This window comes from Pristiophorus japonicus, chromosome 18, assembly GCF_044704955.1.
Source record: "Pristiophorus japonicus isolate sPriJap1 chromosome 18, sPriJap1.hap1, whole genome shotgun sequence".
Classification (NCBI taxonomy): Eukaryota; Metazoa; Chordata; class Chondrichthyes; family Pristiophoridae; genus Pristiophorus; species Pristiophorus japonicus.
In genome coordinates this window covers 71,362,772-71,381,063 of record NC_091994.1, presented here as the reverse complement: position 1 = coordinate 71,381,063, position 18,292 = coordinate 71,362,772, and positions in this window count along the sequence as shown.

Genomic DNA, 18,292 nt, shown 5'->3' with positions numbered 1-18,292 from the left:
TATTCCAATGCACTCCCGGCTGGCCTCCCACATTCTACCCTATGTAAACTAAAGGTGATCCAAAACTCGGCAGCCCGTATCCTAACTCGCACCAACTCGCTCAACCATCACTCCTGTGTTCACTGACCTACATTGGCTTCTAGTTAAGCAATGCTTCGGTTTCAAAATTCTCATCCTTGTTTTCAAATCCCTCTATGGCCTCGCCCCTCCCTATCTCTGTAATCTCCTCCAACCCCACAACCTCCCCGAGATGTCTGCACTCCTCTGGTTCTGCCCCCTTGAGCATCCCTGATTATAATCATTCAACCATTGTCTAGGCCCTAAACTCTGGAATTCCCTCCCTAAACCTCTCCACCTCTCGACCTCTCTTTCCTCCTTTAAGATGCTCCTTAAAACCTACCTCTTTGACCAAGTCTTTGGTCACTTGCCCTAATTTCTCCTTAGGTGGCTCAGTGTCAATTATTTTTTGACTTATAATACTCCTGTGAAGCACCTTGGGACAATTTACTACGGTAAAGGCGCTGTTTAAATACATGTTGTTGTTGTTGTAAGTTTTATTTAAATAATGCTGGGGTCGATTTTGTTTTTGGAGTGAATGACCGGGGGAATATGCTGGTTGGACCCCCTGTTCCGGTGGTGAAATGACCCTGCGGTTATGGGACCCCGGCCTTGGTGAAATCTGGCAGGTGAGCCGCAAGGCACCAAACAGGGGTCCCGGGGTAGCTCGCCGGCTCGAGGCCTGACGATCAGGCCGGAGAGGCCAGCAGCAAGCTAAATTGTGGGGGGACGCCGCGATTGCACAGGGTGGGGGTCCTGGACCCAGATTAATTCTGTGGGCCCCAGAGGTTCACTGGGCTCACGGAAATAATTTAACACTTCCCTTTCCTGGGCCTCTTCAGTTCCATTGCACGTGGACTTGTTCAGAGTGAGTATACTGTAATGTATTTGCTTCATGGGTTCTTTGCTTAGGAATTCATAGCAACACATTGCTATTAAGAACTAATTGGTTTATTAACAAAGACTTATTAATCACATGACACATTACCAGTTCATCCGCTGGGCTCACAACTGCATACCTCATCGTGGATAACCTAGACCCAACTGACTGGGGTTTTATTGAGTCTTTTGAACATCACGTGACTGGCTGAGCCATTCACAATGCAACAGCTCTACAACTATTTTGTGTAAAACCATAAATCAAGTGCCCCCTTATTAACGGGGGGCACTAAAACCAAAATTAAACTAATTAACTTTTAACCAGAAACATAAATCAAATTAAAATTTGGTTGCCGGAGGTGATGATGCACTCCAGTCCCTCCGATGTACACCTCTCGCTGAAGGCCGCGAGTGTACTGGTGGACACCGCGTGCTCCATCTCCAGGGACACCCTGGCTCGGATGTAACCACAGAAGAGAGGCAGGCAGTCGGGCTGAACGACCCCCTCGACCGGCCACTACCTGGACCGGTTGATGGCAATAGCTCTACAAACCTGTGTGAATACATTACATATGGCGCCGACATCAACCAGTTTCGACCTAAAATGGCGATCGGGGTCCTATTTCTGTCACAGGACCCCGATTTCCATACAGACCCCACCACTTAAAACATCCACGTTTAAAACGGGTAGTCGCTTATATCGGCCAAACAGCGACAACCATTATCCAGCTGCATTAAGGCCAATTGCAGTTGCTAGTTATAGTGTCTTAAGCCTCCGTGTATTTCAGCCTGTGCTCACTCAGTATAAGAGTCTTATTGAGGCTTTCTTCCTTTTAATATTTAACATTTATAGATGAGAATTGTAATGTATGTATGCTTGGGTTTACCTGCCACCAGGGGGAGCAACTGTCGGAGGTCATTGGGCCACAGACACACACGTGCAGCCCTTGTATATAAAGAAAGCCTCCATCTTTAATCCTCACTTTGAGAGCTAATAAAGTAGAGTCAGGTCGCACCTGATTGAGTTCACGGTACTAAGCCTATTGAGTTATTGCATGCGCAACATTTGGCGACGAGGCACAATACGAACTTTCACACAGAAAACAAAAAAATGAGCACCGTTGGAATCCTGGAGCGATTCATGGAGGGAGACGACTGGGAGGATTTTACAGATCGCCTCGACCAGTACTTCGTGGCCAACAAGATGGATGAAGACGCTGACGCAGTTAGGCACAGGGCGGTTTTCCTCACGGTTTGTGGTCCAAAAATCTATGGCCTCATAAAGAATCTGCTCTCACCTGCACGTCCAATGGAAAAGACCAATGAGGAATTGTGTGCTCTGATTCGCGACTATCTATAACCTAAAAAAGGCATCATTATCTCGAGATATCGCTTTTACAAGCATGTTCGTTCTGAGGGCCAGGACGTGGTGGGATTTGTTGCCGACCTGAGACGTCTCGCTGGGCCGTGTAAGTTTGGAACCGTGTTGGAAGACATGCTGCGCAACATCTTTGTAATAGGCATAAACCACGGGCTGATCCCGCAGAAGCTGCTGGCTGCGGAGATGCTGGATCTGAGCAGGGCCATCACGATCTCCCAGGCTTGCCTGACCACGGTTGATAGTACAAAGCAGATATCCTCGCAGGGTCGGAACTCCACGGCAAGTATTGTGCACCAGATTGTGTCGTCAGTTGGCAGAGTTGCACCTGGCAGGGCCGACATAACTGTGTTTGCGAAACCTGTAGCTGCTCGAAGTCCGCCATTGGGCACGAATCCGATTTCACCCTGTTGGCATTGTGGGGGCAATCATCGGCCTCATCAGTGCCATTTCAGACAGTATATTTGTAGAGGCTGTGCGAAAATGAGGCACCTTCAGTGGATGTGTCCGCAGCTCAGCAAGCATGCTGCGACACTCCACGTGGATGATGATGACCAATCTGGAGCGGATCCGGCAATGCAACACGAGATACCCGAGGAGGAAGTATATAGTGTATATTCATTCCTGACAAAGAGCCAACTGATAATGATTGAAGTAAAATTGAACGGCGTGCCGGTATCTATGGAATTAGACACGGGTGCGAGTCAGTCAATTCTGAGCCAGAGGACTTTTGAAAAGTTGAGGCCGTGAAACCCAAGCTGAGTCCAGTAAATGCAAAATTGCGTACCTACACCAAAGAGCTCATACCAATGATTGGCAGTGCAGCAGTCAAGGTGTCGTACAATGGGGCGCTTCACGATCTATCGCTGTGGATTGTTCCAGGCAATGGTCCAATGCTGTTCGGCAGGAGTTGGCTTGAAAAAATAAAGTGGAACTGGAACGATATTAAAGCTTTGTCATCGGTGGATGATGCTTCATGCGCTCAAGTGCTGAGCAAATTTCTCTCGCTGTTTGAACCGGGTATCGGCAACTTCACGGGAGCCAAGGTGCAGATCCACCTGAACTCGGATGCAAGACCCGTCCATCACAAAGCCCGGGCGGTCCCGTACATGATGAGGGAGAAGGTTGAAATCGAACTCGACAGACTCCAACGTGAAGGGGTAATTTTACCAGTCGAATTTAATGAATGGACTAGTCCCATTTTTCCTGCGCTGAAGAGTGATGGCATTGTCAGGATTTGTGGAGACTACAAGGTTACGATCAACCGAGTTTCGAAACAGGATCAGTACCCATTACCAAAGGCTGATGACCTGTTTGCAATGCTAGCCTGGGAAATGTCATTCACCAAATTGGATCTGACGTTGGCCTATATGACACAGGAGCTTGTCGAATCGTTGAAGAAACTTACGTGCATCAATACGCATAAAGGGCTGTTCATTTACAACAGGTGTCCTTTCGGAATTCGCTCGGCTGCAGCCATATTTCAGAGAAACATGGAGAGTTTACTGAATTCCGTCCCTAGAACCGTGGTGTTCCAAGACGACATTCTGGTCATAGGTCGTGACACTGCCGAACACCTGCACAACCTGGAAGAGGTTCTACGTCGTCTGGACAAAGTGGGGCTCAGGCTGAAACATTCACAGTGCGTCTTTATGGCACTGGAAGGCGAATTCCTGGGAAGGAAGATTGCTGCAGATGGCATCAGACCTACGCACTCGAAAACAGAGGCCATCAAAAATGCACCCAGACCCCAGAATATGATGGAGCAGCGTTCGTTTCTTGGTCTTCTCAACTACTTCGGTAATTTCTTACCTAAATTGAGCACATTATTAGAGCCACTGCACATGCTGCTCAGAAAAGGCGACAACTGGGTTTGGGGTGTATCTCAAGACAGAGCCTTCGAGAAGGCTAGAAATCTGCTTTATTCCAACAAATTGCAGGTACATTATGACCCGTGCAAGCGTTTAGTATTGGCCTGTAACGCTTCATCACATGGGGTTGGTTGCGTGCTCCAACAATCCAATGAGTCGGGCAAACTATAACGTACGCGTCAAGAAGCATGTCTAAATAGGAAAGAGCCTACGGCATGGTAGAGAAAGAAGCTTTAGCCAGCGTATATGGAGTTAAAAAGATGCACCAGTATCTGTTTGGGCTTTGTTTCGAGCTTGAGACTGATCACAAGCCGCTCATATCTTTGTTTTCAGAGCATAGAGGTATCAATACCAACGCGTCGTCCCGCATCTAGAGGTGGGCGCTGACATTATCTGCCGATGATTATGTCATTCGCCATAGACCTGGCACCGGGAATTGTGCCGATGCATTGAGCCGTTTACCGTTGCCCACGCTGGAGGTGGAAACGCCACAGCCCGTAGACCTACTGTTGGTCATGGATGCCTTTGAGAGTGAAGGGTTGCCTGTCACTGCTCAACAAGCTAGGACCTGGACCAGCCAGAATCCGATTTTATTGGTTGTAAAATGTTGTGTCTTTAGTGGTGATTGGTCGGCCATTCACAGGGAAGTATGTGATGAGACCAAACCTTACAACCGTCGCAAAGATGAACTATCCATTCAATCTGATTGTTTGTTATGGGGTAATCGTGTTGTTGTGCCCAAGAATGGCAGGGAGAGATTTGTCTGGGATTTACACAGCACCCCCCCCATCTCGATATTGTGATGATGAAGGCCATTGCCAGGTCTCACTCTTGGTGGCCTGGTATTGACTCTGATTTGGAGTCATGTGTGCACTAGTGCAACACTTGCATGCAGTTAAGCAATGCACCAGTAGAATCTCTGCTAAGTCTGAGGTCGGGGCCATCCAAACCATAGTCGAGGATCCACATCGACTATGCGGGTCTTTTCCTGGGCAAAATGTTTTTGGTGGTGGTGGATGCGTATTCCAAATGGATAGTGTGATGTATGTAGCACACAAATCACTGACTCCACACGGTCTGGTGTTGATCTAACTGCTGTGACCTTGGTCCTTTATTGAACAGCTCCAGAGTGACTCTCAAGTGTGGTGGTCCCTTTTATACTGCCTCTTGCAGGTACTTTCAGGTCTCCCACCACAGCGCCCTCTGTGGTGTACCATTGTGCTTATTATACATTTAAGGTACCAGGACGATACACACAACAATACATAACATCTCACTTCCCCCGCGCAGGACGCAGGACGATGTACACATTGATACATAACATCTCACCCCCCCCCAGACCCAAAGCCGTTGCCGGGGATCTCGGCCTTGTTTGTCCAACGGAAGGCAGGTATGCATAGACAGTGCGTTTGTATGGTACATGTTATCTGGTACAGATGTCGCGTCAACGGGTTGCGGGTACACTGAGCAGTTACATTAAATAGTTATTAAATCCCAGCTCCTCTGGGTGAGGTGCAGTGACATGGTAACGGATTCCTGATTTCCTTATTAGCTCTTATCATTAATTATACTTCATATCCGATATTTTACACAAACACAGTGGCCATTCAGCATTAAAATATTAATTCTTATTATAAATCTGTCATCTCACATTAACATAGCTCATTTTAGACTCGCTCTTGCCTTACAAAAGTCACTGTAGGGACCACTATGTGGTAAGGCCCTGTTAAGACTCCCGGATGCATTTCCTTTTTAAGGCGCCATCTTGGATTCCACGAGACTTCTCCTTGGGCGCCGCCATCTTTGATGCTCTGCTGCTCTGGACACGAGGCCGCCGCCATCTTGCTCTCCGCCGCTCCGGAAGCCCTCCGCCGCCGCAGCCTCCGCTCCCCTCCGCTGCCACTTGACTTGCCGCCTCTCCTGCGGCTGTCCTCGTCGCTTCTCCGGCGGCCACCGTAGCCGCCTCCCCTGTGGCCATCGTGGCCTCTCCAGCCGCCGCACTTCCCGCCTCCCCCCCGCAGCCTCCGTAGCGGCCTCCTCTGCGGCCGCAGTGGCCACCGACCTACAGCTGCTGCCGCCGCCCGACTCTCCCTCTGCGTGGGCCCCTCCGATCCGCCGGCCATCCTGGATCTCTCGCACCCCGCCCGCAGCGCCCCGCTGGCTCACCCGCCCCCCCCCCTCCCCCCCGCAACTAGGCCCATCTCTGCAAGGCTGCTTATCTGTGGGGGCTGAGGCTGCTCTGCTTGCCTGTGGGTGGATTGAGGCTGCAGCTCCAGCTCGGTCGGCACTGCTCTCTGGGGACCCGGGGCACGGCAGCACCCCGGGGAGCAGCAGCCTGTGGAGGAATGAAGTCTTCCCAGCTCCCACGGACCATCCCCATCCACCTCCGGCCGAGGAATGTCGGCCCATCGCCTGCAACGACCCACAAAGGTAAACCATGCGTCTCGTCCCCATGGGATACCTGCACCTTCGCTCTGCCAAGAACAGGTATAAGTTCCCTGGTGTAGGTACCCAGCTTCGCCGTGACCGGGACCAGCTTGGGTCGTGCAGCTGGGTAAATCCACAGTTTATCAAAAGTTCTCCGACTCATCAACGACGGACCCGAGCCCGTATCCACTACCATGCTCACAGGGACTCCGTTGATTTTTACTTCCATTACCACTGGGGGCGAATCGTCGCTGCACGTATACAGTGCAAGCACCTCATCTTCTCCTGCCTGCTCCTTGCTGAACAGTGGATCATCCCCCATCTCCTCAGCCACATGGTGAGTCCGATTTCTTTTACACATACGCTGAAGGTGGCCTTTAACGTGGCAGGTATTGCACGTGTACTCCACAAACTTGCACCGGTGAGCCCCATGGCTTCCTCCGCAGCGCCAGCATGGTGCTGCTTGATTGGCCCCCCTCAGTGGACTCTGAGCTCCAGGACCCCGAGGTCCATGCTCTCTGCCCCGGGCAGAGCCACGTTCTGCAGTTTTGTCCGTGGTGGGCGCTATCTTGTGGACAGTGCCTGCCGGGTTCGAGACTGTGTGGATTATTTGTTTGGTGCTGCAAGTCGAGGTCATATATGCCCGGCTGATGGTGATGGCCTTTGTCAGAGTGACTGTAGGTTCCGTGGCCAGCAGCTTGTGAAGGAGGCCCTTGTGGCCAATCCCCATAACGAAAATGTCCCGTAACGCCTCGTCAAGGTGTGCGCCAAAATCACACGGCGCCGCGAGTCTCCTGAGGTCCGCAGCATATTTGGTGATATCCTGGCCCTTGGGTCTGCAGTGATGGTAAAATTTGTATCAGGCCGTGAGGATGCTCTCCTTCGGTTTCAACTGGTCACGAATGAGTTCAGTCAGCTCCTCATATGACTTGTCCCTGGCGCTCCCAGGTGCCAGCAAATTCCTGACGAGACAGTAAACCTCATCTCCACAACTGGAGAGCAATATCGCCTTACGCTTATCTCTCAGTGCGTATGTGTCCTCCGTCAGGTCGTTTGCTGTGAAGTAGTACTCAAGCCTTTCCGTAAAGGTCTCCCAATCATTGCCCACGGTAAAGTCCTTTAGTGAGCCCAGAGTAGCCATGGTTGCGTGGAGTTCGTCCGCTTCCTCGTTGCCAATGTGGTGTATGTAGCACACAAATCACTGACTCCACACGGTCTGGTGTAAATCTAACTGCTGTGACCTTCGTCCTTTATTGTTCAGCTCCAGAGTGCCTCCCAGGTGTGGTGGTCAGCCTTATATAGTCCTTGTTACAGGTACTACCAGGGTTTCCCACCGCAGCGCCCTCTGTGGTGTACCATTGTGCTTATTATACATTTAAGGTACCAGGACGATACACACATCAATACATAACAGATAGAATATGCAATCATGTCATCCAGCACATCCACAGCCCCACCACTGAGGGCCTTCGTGCCATGTTCGCCACTCATGGTCTGCACGACATCGTTGTGAGTGACAACGGATCGTGCTTCACGAGTCTGGAGTTTCCAGAGTTCATGAGACACAATGGTATCAAGCACTTAAGGTCAGCACCATTCAAACCCGCGTCCAATGGTCAAGCGGAGCGGGCCGTACAAACCATCAAGCAGAGCCTGAAACGCGTAACTCACAGTTCTTTGCAGACTCGCTTGTTACGCATACTGCTTAGTTACAGGACGAGACCCTATACGCTTACTGAGGTCACCCCTACTGAACTGTTGATGAAGAGAGGTCTCAAGACCAGGCACTCGTTTGTCCACCTTGATCTTAACGATCACGTCGAAAACAGACGTCAACATCAGCAGTGGTATCATGATCGCACTGCCGTGTCATGCGACATCTCTATTAATGATCCTGTGTATGTGCTAAATTATGGTCAAGGCCCCAATTGGGTCACTGGCACTGTTATGGCCAAAGAGGGTGACAGGGTGCTTATTGTCAGGCTCACTAATGGGTAAACATGCAGGAGGCACATTGATCAGACGCAATTGCGGCCCACAGAACGAACCGGAACAGCTTGAAGAAGACACCATCAATGACCAACCGATTCATATTCAGCCATCAGATGACCCTGCTATTATCAATGAATCTGGACCTTCAATCCCCGACATGGACACTGTCACTCCCATTAGATCGGCTACCCAGCCTCAAGTCATGAATGACTCGGTGAGCTCACCCAGATCTGGAATTGAACTGACGATCAACCAGGGAGCAGAAAGCCCTGGACTATCTCAATTTGTAAATAGGACTGATACCAAGTGTTGTGTCCTTAGAGGCTCTAGTAATGACTCCACGAGACTATTGTGCTCCTAACACAGATGAGACTGCACCAAGGGAGGTTAAAGTAACAGTGATCAGGAGGTTAAAGTAATCAGTCTTTATTAAGACACTCCAGAGTGAGGAACAGGCCTTAAGGGCCGGCTTATATACAGTGCTCCCAAGGGATGCTGGGATCCCTTGGGACTTCAGGGTATGCGCTCCCTGGTGGCGGAACATGGGAGTGCATGCTTTACAGATACACAACATCACTCCCCAACAAAGTCAAAGTGAAAACTATTTACAAGGTGAGGCAGTCGGGAGCCTTTCTTTCCCTGGTGGACCGCCTCGGTACAAATGTCTGTTCTGGTGTGTTGGCTGTGCCCTCGCTGGGCTGGCGTGTTGTTGGCCCTGCAGGACTGCTGGGTGAGCCTGCCCTTGCTGGGCTGTTGGGCGTAATGGGTTCAATTTCCTGTCCGGGGTGGTGTCGTTGATCCTTTGGGTGTGTGTTGTGGGCTCGAAAAAGGTGGTGTCTGCTGTGGGTTGTTCAGGGCAGTCTGTGAACCGCAGCCTCGTTTGGTCCAGGTGCTTTCTGCAAATTTGTCCATTGTCTAGTTTGACTACAAACACCTGACTCCCTTCTTTAGCTATCACCGTGCCCGCGATCCACTTGGGACCATGTCCATAGTTTAGCACATACACAGGGTCATTCAGATCAATTTCCCGTGACACAGTGGCGCGACCATCGTTTACATTTTGTTGCTGCCGCCTGCTCTCTACCTGATCATGCAGGTTGGGGTGAACCAGCGAGAGTCTGGTTTTAAGTGTCCTTTTCATGAGTAGCTCAGCTGGGGGAACCCCCGTGAGCAAGTGGGGTCTCGTGCGGTAGCTGAGCAGTACTCGGGACAGGCGGGTTTTGAATTAAGCCTTCTGTGACTCGTTTAAGGCTCTGTTTGATTGTTTGTACTGCCCACTCTGCCTGCCCATTGGAGGCTGGTTTAAATGGGCCGAGCTGACATGATTGATCCCATTGCGGATCATGAATTCTTTAAATTCGGCACTGGTGAAACATGGCCCGTTGTCACTGACCAGTATGTCAGGCAGGCTGTGGGTGGCAAACATGGCCCTCAGGCTTTCAATGGTGGCGGTGTGGTGCTTCCCGACATTATTTCACATTCAATCCATTTTGAAAAAGCATCTACCACCACCAGGAACATTTTACCGAGAAACGGGCCCACATAGTCGACATGGATCCTTGACCATGGTCTGGAGGACCAGGACCACAAACTTACTGGTGCCTCTCTGGACGCGTTGCTCAACTGAGCACACACGCTGCATTGCTGTACACAGGACTCAAAGTCAGAGTCGATAGCAGGCCACCAAATGTGGGATCTGGCTATCGCTTTCATCATTACTATACCCGGGTGTTTTGCTGTGGAGATCCGAGATGAACATCTCCCTGCCCTTTTTGGGTAGCACTACGCGGTTACCCCACAACAGGCAGTCTGCCTGAATGGACAGCTCGTCCTTTCGCCGCTGGAACGGCTTGATTAGCTCTTGCATTTCAACGGGGATGCTGGCCCAGCTCCCATGCAGTACACAGTTTTTTACTAGGGACAGCAGAGGATCTTGGCTGGTCCAAGTCCGAATCTGGCGGGTCGTGACAGGTGATTTATCATTTTCAAATGTTTCCATGACCATCAACAAGTCTGCGGGCTGCGCCACCATCAACAAGTTTGCAGGCTGCGCCATTTCCACCCACCGTGGTGGGCAATGGTAGCCGACTGAGAGCATCCGCACAGTTCTCGGTGCCTGGCCTGTGGCGGATGGTATAGTTATACCCTGATAGCGTGAGTGCCCACCTTTGTATGTGGGCTGAGGCATTAGTATTTATCCCCTTGTTTTTAGCAAACACGGATGTGAAGGGCTTGTGATCGGTTTCCAGCTCAAATTTGAGGCCAAACAGGTACTGATGCATTTTCTTTACCCCGAGCACACATGCTAATGCCTCTTTCCCAATTATGCTGTAGGCCCTCTCGACCTTAGAAAAGATCCTGGAGGCATAGGCGACAGGTTGCAACTTCCCCGCAATGTTAGCTTGTTGTAATACACACCCGACTCCGTACGACGACGCATCACATGCTAGCACAAGTCTTTTACATGAGTTATACAATACAAGCAGCTTGTTGGAGCATAAAATGTTTCTGGCTTTCTCAAAAGCAGTTACTTGTTTTTTTCCCCCATACCCAGTTCTCACCTTTAGGGTGCTTAACCCCGGTAGGAAGTTACCAAAATAGTTGAGGAGTCCCAGGAACGACCGCAGCTCCGTGATGTTCTGTGGCCTGGGCGCGTTCCTGATAGCCTCTGTCTTGGCGTCTGTGGGCCGAATACCGTCCGCCGCGATCTTTCTCCCCAAAACTCCACTTCTGTTGCCATGAAGATGCATTTCGACCTCTTCAGCTGCAGCCCTACGCGATCCAGTCGCTGGAGAACCTCCTGCAGGTTTTGTAGGTGCTCGACGGTGTCCTGACCCGTGACCAATATGTTGTCCTGAAAAACCACCGTGCGTGGTACCGACTTGAGTAGGCTCTCCATGTTTCTCTGGAAGATCGCTGCAGCTGACCGAATTCCAAACGGGCATCTGTTGTAGATGAGCAGTCCTTTGTGCGTGTTGATGCAGGTGAGGCCCTTCGAAGACTCCTCCAGCTCCTGCGTCATGTAGGCCGAAGTCAGGTCGAGCTTGGTGAACGTCTTGCCTCCTGCCAACGTCGCAAATAGGTCATCTGCCTTAGGTAGCGGGTATTGGTCCTGTAGCGAGAAACAATTAATAGTTACTTTATAATCGCCGCAAATCCTGACCGTGCCATCACTTTTGAGTACTGGAACAATCGGGCTGGCCCACTTGCTGAAGTCCACTGGGGAGATGATGCCCTTGCGTTGTGACCTGTCCAGCTCGATTTCCACTCTCTCCCTCATCATGTGAGGTACCGCTCGTGCCTTGTGGTGAATGGGTCGTGCCTCTGGGACCAAGTGGATCCGCACCTTCGCCCCGGAAAAGTTTCCAATACCTGGCTCAAAAAGGGAAGGAAATTTGTTAAGAACCTGGGTACATGAGGCCTCATCGACATGTGATAGTGCTCGGATGTCATCCCAGTTCCAGTGACTTTTGCCCAGCCAGCTCCTTCCAAGCAGTGTGGGGTTATCACCCGGGACAATCCAGAGTGGCAGTTCATGCACCGTGCCCTCGTAGGTGACCTTGACCATGGCGCTGCCCAGGACAGTGATGAGCTCTTTGGTGTACGTTCTCAGTTTTGTGTGGATGAGGCTCAGGACTGATCTGAGTGCCTTGTTGCACCACAGTCTCTCAAACATCTTTTTACTCATGATGGATTGGCTAGCGCCAGTGTCTAGTTCCATAGCTACGGGTAAGCCATTCAATTTTACATTTAGCATTATAGGTGGACATTTCATCGAAAATGTGTGCACCCCGTGTACTTCAGCATTTGCCTCCTCTCTCCGAGGCTCGAAAGTGCTTTGATCCACCACGGACTGATCTTCCTCTGCCACGTGGTGGTTAGCAGGTTTTGCAGAGCTTGCAGCTCGTCTGCTAGCTCATTGGAGGTGCCCCATTGTTTCACAGCTCTTGCAAACATACCCTCTGAAGCGGCATGAATAGGCTGAATGGAAGCCTCCACAACGCCAACAAGGTGTGAATTGCCTTGCATTCATCCTTTGTTGCGGACTCTGAGTCATCTGGGTCACCTGAGGCCTGCTGGCAGTTGCAGACTTGTGGTTTCTGCCCTGTACATTTCTGCTTGCAAACACAGTTCCAGTTAATTTATGAACATTGCTAGCACTTGTGTACTGAGAGATTTGTTTGGTGTTATCACTGGTGGACATAAACGCCTGTGCTATCGCAATGGCCTTACTGAGGGTTGGTGTCTCTACAGTCAAAAGTTTTCGTAGGATGGTCTCGTGGCCAAATCCCAGTACAAAAAAGTCTCTGAGCATCTGCTCCAGGTAGCCACCAAACTCACATTGTCTTGCAAGTCGCCTTAGCTCAGCGACGTAGCTCGCCACTTCCTGACCTTCAGATCGCTGGCACGTGTAGAACCGATACCTTGCCATCAGCACGCTCTCCCTCGGAAGATTCTCCCGAACCAGTGTACACCGCTCCTCATACGACTTACCTGTGGGTTTCACCGGAGCCAGAGATTCTTCATGGGGCTGTAGGTCGGTGCCCCGCAGACCGTGAGGAGGACCGATCTCCTTTTTGCAGCACTTCCTTCTCTGTCCAGCTCATTGGCTGCAACGTACTGGTCTAGCCATTCGACATAAGCTTCCCAGTCCTCACCTTCCGAGAACTTCTCCAGGATGCCCACAGTTTGCTGCATCTTTGCGTTGGATTCATATACTCGTCGCCAGTTATTGTGTTCCGAACACAGATGAGATTGCACACAGAGAGGTTAAGGTAACAGTGACCTCAGTCTTTATTAAGGCACTCCAGAGTGAGGAACAGGGCTTCGGGGCCGGCTTATATACAGTGCTCCAAGGGATGCTGGGATCCCTTGGGACTTCAGGGAATGCGCTCCCTGGTGGTGGAATATGGGAGTGCATGCTTTACAGATACACAACAGAGACAATGTGTTGTACTTGAACAGTAGTGACTTTAGTCCTTTATTAGTTAACTCCAGAGTGAGGATCACACCTGTCCATCGCTGTAACGAATGGCCCAGACTGGAAAGCTTTCCGGTAAATGCAGACCTGCTGCACCGTGTGTTATATCCTTACTATACAGAATAAATGCAACGAGGCCCATACTTGAGAGAAGGTCACTCTGTGACCAGTTACCTTTATTACCAAGACCTCAAGTGATGAAGGTGGATGAAACTTCCCCTTTTATACCTGAAAGTCCAGGTTAGGAGTCTGTCCTGCAAGTTCATCCCCTTGTGGTCAATGTTCTCAAGGTGTACAACTTAAGTCAGCTTATACATGGGTCACAACGATAGTTGAATACATGACATCACCTCCCCCCCAAAGTCTTATTGGGATCACAGGTTAACTCTCTGGTGGTTTACGCCCCCTTGTAGAGCGCCTGAGTTGGGGCTCCGGATTTTGGGCACTGGCCTGAGTGTCTGCTGTTTGCGGTGCCTCGGGCCTGTCCGGACTGCCCACAGTGACTGGGCTCTCCTCCACTTGGTTCCGGTGTTCGGTCACCTGTGGTGGAGTAAACTCTATGTCATGTTCTTCCTCTGCTTCTTCTATGGGGTTGCTGAACCTCCTTTTAGTTTGATCCACGTGTTTGCGACAGATTTGTCCATTGTTAGTTTAACTACCAAAACCCTATTCCCCTCTTTGGCAATCACAGTGCTTGCAAGCCATTTGGGCCCTGCAGCGTAATTAAGGACTAAAACAGGGTCATTGACACCGTGCCCTCACATTCCTGTCATGGTAGTCACATTGTGACTGACGCCTGCTCTCAACAATTTCTATCATAGTCGGGTGTATAAAGGATAACCTGGTTTTGAGTGTCCTTTTCATTAGCAGATCTGCGGGTGGAACCCCTGTGAGCGAGTGTGGTCGGGATCTATTGGCCAACATAAGGCGTGATAAGCGGCTTTGTAGGGAATCCCCTTGGATTCTGAGCATCCCCTGTTTGATTATCTGCACTGCTCATTCTGCCTGGCCGTTTGAGGCCGGCTTGAACGGTGCCGTTCTGACATGGTTGATTCCATTGCCTGCCATGAAGTCCTGGAATTCAGTGCTTGTGAAGCACGGACCATTGTCGCTGGCCAAGACATCCAGTAGACCATGGGCGGCGAACATTGCCCGTAGACTTTCTACTGTGGCAGAGGATATGCTTGAATTTAAAATGGCACACTCAATCCATTTGGAGTAGGCGTCTACTACAACCAAAAACATTTTTCCATGAAAGGACCTGCATAGTCCACATGGATGCGTGACCATGGCTTGGCGGGCCAGGTCCAGGGGCTAACGGGGGCTTCCCTGGGTGTGTTGCCCAGCTGAGCACATGTGTTGCACCTGCAAACACAAAGTTCCAGGTCTGCATCTATCCCTGGCCACCAAACGTGTGACCTGGCAATTGCCTTCATCATGACAATGCTCGGGTGCTCAATGTGAAGTTCTCTGATAAACACCTCTCTGCCCATCTGGGGCATGACGACTCGGTTTCCCCACAGTAGGCAATCGGCCTGAATCGAGAGTTCATCCTTGCGCCTATGAAACGGTTTAAATTCCTCAGGGCATGCCCCGTACGTGGCTGCCCAGTCCCCATTCAGGACACATTTCTCAACTAAAGACAGTAGCAGATCTTTATTTGTCCAGACTTTAATCTGACGGGCTGTCCCAGGTGAGCCTTCGATTTCGAAAGCTTCAACAGCCATGACCATCTCAGCATCATGCTCAGTTGCCCCCTCAGTGGTGGCTAGTGGGAGCCTGCTGAGTGCATCGGCACAGTTTTCAGTGCCCAGTCTGTGCTGAATTGTGTAGCCATAGGCAGCTAACGTGAGTGCCCACCTCTGTATGCGGGCCGATGCATTCGCATTTATGGCCTTGTTGTTGGCCAAAAGGGACGTTAGGGGTTTGTGATCTGTCTCCAGCTCAAATTTCCTGCCAAACAGGTATTGGGGTGCATTTTTTTTACTGCATATACACATGCTAGTGCTTCCTTTTCTACCATCCCGTAGCCCCTTTCTGCCTGGGACAGACTTCTGGAGACATAAGCTACTGGCTGTAACTGACCATTGGCATTCACATGTTGCAACACACACCCGACCCCATAGGACGACGCATCGCACGTTAAAACTAGTTTCTTACACGGGTCATATAACAATAACAGTTTGTTAGAGCATAACAAGTTGCGTGCTCTATCAAAAGTTCTTTCCTGGCTGTCACCCCAGACCCAATCGCGACCTTTGCGTAGGAGTACGTGTAGCGGCTCTAACAGTGTGCTCAATTTGGGAAGAAAGTTACCAAAATAGTTCAGGAGCCCGAAGAACGAACGCAGCTCCATCGTGTTACGGGGTCTGAGTGCTCTCTGGATCACTTCCGTTTTGGACGCAGTAGGTCTGATCCCATCTGCTGCTACCCTCATCCCCAGGAATTCTACCTCTGGAGCTAAGAAGACGCACTTCGCCTTTTTCAGTCGCAGCCCTACCCGGTCCAGTCTGCGTAGCACCTCCTCCAGGTTGTGCAGGTGTTCTTCAGTATCGCGACCTGTGATGAGGATGTCGTCTTGAAAAACCACCAACCCTGGAATCAACTTGAGGAGGCTTTCCATATTTCACTGAAAGATCGCGGCGGCCGAACGAATCCCAAACGGACTTCTGTTATACTCAAAGAACCCCTTGTGTGTCGTGATGGTAATCAGCTTCTTCGACTCACTCGCCAGCTCCTGGGTCATGTAAGCTGAGGTCAGGTCCAATTTTGAAAAATGTTTGCCACCGGATAGTGTCGCAAAGAAGTCCTCCGCTCTCGGTAGCGGGTACTGGTCTTGGAGTGACACCTGATTGATGGTGGCCTTGTAATCGCCACATATCCTGACCGACCCATCCGCCTTGAGCACCGGCATGATCGGGCTCACCCAGTCACTGAATTCGACTGGCGAGATGATGCCTTCCCTCAGCAGGCAGTCCAATTCGCATTCTATCTTTTCCCGCATCACGTACGGCACCACTCTGGCCTTGTGGTGTACTGGCCTGGCATCCAGGTTTATGTGAATCACTACCTTGGTCCCCATGAATGTGCCGATGCCGGGTTGAAATAATGAGTAAAATTTTTCCAGGACCTGTGAGCATGATACTCGCTCCACAGAAGAAATTGCATTGACATCGCCCCATTTCCAGTTCATGACAGCAAGCCAACTCCTCCCCAGTAGTGCGGGACCGTCCCCCGGGACAATCCAGAGTGGCAACCTGTTCCCCGAATCTTTGTGGGTCACGACTACCGTGGCGCTGCCTAGCATCGGAATGATCTCCTTTGTATATGTCCGTAGCTGTGCATCAATCGGCAATAATTTTGGCCTCCTGGCCTTGGACACCCACAACCTTTCGAACTGTTTGATACTCATCAGGGACTGGCTGGCCCCCGTGTCTAGCTCCATTCACACTGGGATGCCATTGAGGAGCACTTTCATCATTATCGGTGGCGTCCTGGTATATGAACTGCATATGTGTTCCACATGAACTCGCTGAACTTCAGCTTCCAGCAATTTCCCCCAGTATTCATTTCGCCTCGTAGGGCTTACATCAGGCCCGTCCTCCTCGTATATCAACCTGGCTGCAGGCTTCCCGCACGTACATGCCAAGTGACTGCTGACTTTGCAGTTTCTGCAGGTATATTGCTGATACCTGCAAGCTCTGGCTGGGTGTTTGCCTCCACAGCTCCAGCATGAGCTGGAGGCCCCGTTGTTGGAAACAAAAGGTCCATTACCAGTTGATCGTCTCTGACTGTCTCTGTAACTGTCCTTAAGCGCACCATTAACAGGTTTTGATGGCCCCATTACTGGCCGCATTGTCCATTGCAATGGCATGAATCGCCGTTCAGCTAGCCATTGTCTCTGTTGAATTCCCCCTTTGAGTTCGACTACATGCTGGGGCATGTCCGATTGCCCTTGTCTGCCTAGAGAACTGTGTGCCGCATTAACAATGTTGATTCTCCAGTCGTTTGCCGCATTTGAGCCAAGATTTTTGTCATACATCATTCTGGTCTCTTCCTCCCCTGAGATAAATGTCTGGGCTATCAGAGCCGCTGCTTCCAAGGTCAAGTCTTTGGTCTCAATCAGTTTCCTGAAAACCCCAGCATGCCCGATGCCCTCTGCATGCATCTGGGAACTTACATAGGCTCGCCAGTCGTCAGAGATGTGCTACGAAGTCTGGAACGCTTTGCCCTTCTCGCCGCTGGTGCATGTAAAACCGGTGTCTCGCCATGTGCATGCTGCTCGCTGGTTTAAGGTGCTCCCCGATCAACTTACTGAACTCTTCGAATATCTTGTCCACCGACCTCTCTGGTGTAGAAGGTCCTTCATCAGAGAGTTCGTTCTGGATCCACAAACCGTCAGGAGATGAGCCCTGCGTTTGTCGGCCGAATCCTGTCCCAACCGTTCCTTAGTGACAAAACTTTGCTGTAGTGCCTCAATAAAGTCGTCCCAATCATCACCAACACAGTACCTCTCTTCTGTGCTACTAGTGGCTATGCTCGCGTGGTTTAAATCCCAGTTTCTCGTCGCCAATGATATGTCCTTACTATACAGTATAAATGCACACAAGGCCCATACTTGAGAGGAGGTCACTCTGTGGTCAGTTACCTTTATTACCAAGACCTCATGTGATGAAGGTGGGTGCAGCTTCCCCTTTTATACCTGAA